Source organism: Nuphar pumila, chromosome 1, assembly GCF_984573655.1.
Source record: "Nuphar pumila chromosome 1, dmNupPumi1.hap1.1, whole genome shotgun sequence".
Taxonomy (NCBI): Eukaryota; Viridiplantae; Streptophyta; class Magnoliopsida; order Nymphaeales; family Nymphaeaceae; genus Nuphar; species Nuphar pumila.
Genome location: NC_143249.1, coordinates 36,068,095 through 36,072,352, shown reverse-complemented (window position 1 = coordinate 36,072,352; position 4,258 = coordinate 36,068,095).

Genomic DNA, 4,258 nt, shown 5'->3' with positions numbered 1-4,258 from the left:
GCTTGAGAATGTGGTTCAATGTGATGAACTTAATATATGACTTAGGGTTATACTCACACAGTGTTTGGGACTCTAGACGACCATGGATGATTGAAACCCATTATGGTTATGATGTAGCATGAATCATACCGAGATTGAGATTGAGACTGACCTCCCGGCTAGCTACCGGTGGGGTCCCCTGTTTGTTTCACTGCAGTGCCTGGTGGTCCGGGGATCACTGGGAGTGTATGGTTCATTGTCTGGACAACATGTATAATTATGGTGTTCTATGCAAGTTGATATGCCCAAAGATAGTTATGACCGGTATAGCTGACCTAGTGTTAGTTTGGTGTGACAGAGTGTTTAAGAGAGTTAAAGAGAGATAATTAAAACATGCAAACTTATATGGTGTGTTGAAAACTAAAGTTAGACTAGGGGCTTAGAGCCCACTATAGTTGTAGGTTAAAGTTTTTATTTGCTTATAATTATTCCTTACTGAGTTGTAGACTCATCCCTTGTAAGGTTTCAGGCACACTAGCATAGGCATGACGTGATTGACTACTTCTTCCTTAGTAGAGCACTTGGTAGTTTTTTATTTTCTTGTCATTGAACATTTATGTGTTTATTATTGTTTATGTTATGAATGATGAACAATCTAAAAGAAAGTGAGTTATTGGAAGAAAAAAACATTAGCCATGTTTTATCTGTGTGAACTCTGTATGCTTTTCCTCTGAGAAGTAATACCAACCAAACTTGGATTCTCGAGGTCCCAGATCAAGGTGTTACAAAGTTGTATTAGAGTCTGGTTCACTAAAAAATGGTTCATCATTCATAACAAGTTCAATGACATATAATATGATATAAGTCTCTACTCGATAACAACATATTAGTGATTATGTTATTTTGTGGTTAGGAATTACTAGCAAGTGTGATAATCACGGAGACCCTAGGGCACAAGACTCTTTTGAGCCACCGATTATAGGAAGAGAAGAATTCATCACTGCAATGGCGATGACTACTGGAGTCATGGCGAGCATGTCGCAAATTGTTGACACCACGACCCCCGCTGATTTATATCATAACCAGGGACAGAGATACATATTGACAGGACTACCTTGACCCTACTTACGGGCAATAGCCACAGCCCTATGGGTAAAGGACTCACTAGTCCCACCGTCAGAGAGCTTGGTCAGTGTATCGGCAAATAACAAAGGATTAGATGGCGACTCGAGGAGGAGTCGTAAGGAGAGCATCTCCTAGCGCAAACTTTGCATCTCGTAGAGGGTCTTGAATGACCAGTGCATGAGGACGATATATGTCTCAAGTCAGCTATATGACTGCCATGAGTGAAGCCAATCAAGAAGTTTTGTATCTGATCGGGGAGTTTCTTGCTGAAGAAACTAAGAGAGCAGAAATTCAAGCCGCAGAAGTAGCATGGCACACTGCAGAAGCGAATAAAAGTGGCCCAGGACTAGCACAGGGATGAACAACATCGAGAAGTTTATGGAAATGAGAAGAGGACGAAGATCCCACTCTTATGCTCGCCTCACCTACCTACACACCCACTTCGCCCCCACACAATATGGGTACTCTTCCTGTGCCTGAGGATCCCACTGTTGATCGTGCGTTACCTAATTACACTTATGTTTCGCCCCCATACGACTTGAATGCTCTAGACACGAAGGAGTTCAGGGAGAGAACCAAGCTTCGAATGGATTGAAGAATGATATGACGTCGCATTTAGAAATGCTTGTCTTTATTTAGTCTAGTTTAGTTATCTTTTATTTTACTTTGTTTTTTTCTTGCTTGTTTAGTATTATTTTTCTTATGTTTACTAGAATGATTAATGAACTAAAATGATTTTGACTAAATGAGTAACAAAATTGCATGCATGTGATGGAATTTAGTGCAAATATAATTGAATCTAGAGTTTCACATAGTTTTACCACCTCAACCTTTGGAAAATGATTACCAGTTGCACCTTCACGATTGGATATTTTCTTACTTGATAGAAACACCTATAAGCAAGTCCACCATGGTGGACACTGTGTATAACAATTGTATAGTAAAAATAGAAAACCGTGAGTTGTCTATGAACTTGTTGTAACTCGATTTCAAAGTTATAGACGTCATCCTTGGTATGGACTGGTTTTTGGACCACCACACCACTATTGATTGCAGAAAGAAGTGTGTCAGTTTTCAAACCCCTCAGACTCCAACTTTCACATATCAGAGTGTTAGGAAACTACCCAAGTCAACGATCATATCATGCCTAAAAGACAATAAATACATTCAAGAATGATGTATTGGATTTCTAGCCTACATGAAGACTGACGAGAGAGAGGACCTCGTCATATCAAATGTGAACATAATTCGAGAATATGCTAATGTTTTTTCGAAGGAATTACCAAGTCTCCTTCCTAATCAAAAAATTAAGTTCCAGATTGATCTTGTTCGAGGAACAACACCCATTTCAAATGCCCCTTATCGGATGGGACCTGCAGAACATAAAGAACTTAAGGAACAACTGCAAGAATTATTGGAGACAGGTTTTATACAATCGTTAGTATCTCCTTGAGGTGCTCTAATTTTGTTTATCAAGAAGGACGGATTACTGTGAATGTATATAAATTATCGGCAACTGAATGCAGTGACCATGAAGAATAAATATCCATTATCACAAATTGATGACTTGTTCGATCAACTTTAAGGAGTTGCATGTTTCTCAAAGATGGATCTGAGATCGGGTTATCATCAGTTGAAGATTAAGGAAGAAGATATGGCTAAGATGATGTTCAGATCAAGATACAACTATTATGAATTTTCGGTCATACCTTTTGGTCTGACTAATGCACCAACAACTTTTATGGATATGATGAGTAGGGTTTTTAGACCATATTTGGATAAGTTCGTGGTAGTATTTATTGATGACATCTTTATTTATTCAACCACGATGAAGCAACATGAGAAACACCTGAAGATTGTTTTGCAGACACTCAGAGAACATAAACTTTATACCAAATTTTTAAAGTGTGCATTTTGGTTAGAGTAAGTGTCCTTTCTTGGTCATATTGTATCCAAAGAGAGAATTATGGTAGACCCTGCGAAGATTGAAGCAGTCACCAATTGGGCTAGACCCAAGAATCCTAAAGAGATTCTTAATTTTTGGGGATTGGCTAGGTACTACTGGCGATTCATGAAAGGATTTTCTATGTTGGCAACTTGTGATCATCGCAAAATTTTTCCTCTCTTGTATCTTTCTCTCTCTTCCTTCTCTTTTTCCTTTTTGGCCTCTATTTCTCCTTTTTGGAGGGGAGAAATGAAAAGACAGAAAAGAAGAGAGAAAAGAAGAGGGAAGAGGAGGAACTCTTTTGCGGGGTCTCACTTGACCTTGATTTGAAAATATTTAAGAAAATTACTCGTCTCCGTTTTTGAAATATATTGCGGGAAAAATGGAGAGACGGGATTCGCTCGTCGGTACAAGGTTCGACCGTTCCTAGCGCCTTTACCAGGGGTAATCGAACCAATGATCGAATTTATGCCTTTTTGTTTTGACTAAATATTATCTAAAAATTTATTCTAAATCTAAATGCACAAAGAATCGTGCTTGTGCAATGCAAAAATGTATGATCTTTTTTTGAAAATTGATTTGGAAATCTCCAAGTGTTTCTGAGATGAACTTGATAATCGAGTGAAGAAATGGTTTTTGAATGGTAGAATCTAACTTAGAACTTGGGATAGATCAGAAGGGATATCTTGAAGTTCTAAGTCTTTGAAATGATCAGAGTTGGGAAAATAAATCTTGGGATTTGAAAAGAATGATTTGAAGATGAGAGAAAAAGAAATGAAACTTCAAAGTCAAAAATGGACTTTGAATTTGAATTTTAAACTTGGATTCAGGAGAGGAAATGAATATTTGAAGTGGAATTGAATTCTAGATTTAAGATTTGAAATTAGGATGGAATTTGGACTTGAGAAATCTAAATGGAATTTTAAAAAATAGAAATAGATTTGAGAAGTCCAGATGGGATCTGAAAATGGAAATTGGATTTGAAATCAAGATAGATTTGGATTTGAAATATAGAATTGGGAATGAAATTGGACTCTGGATCCTAAAGGAGATTTTGGATTTGAAATCTGAGATTCAAGCTAGAGTTGGATTCTGGATCCTAAAATGGATTTGGATCTGAAGTCTGAGATCCAAGGTGGAGTTGGATTCTGGATCCTAAAATGGATAGTGGCTCTGAGGTCTGAGATCTAAGATGAAGTTGAGTTCTGG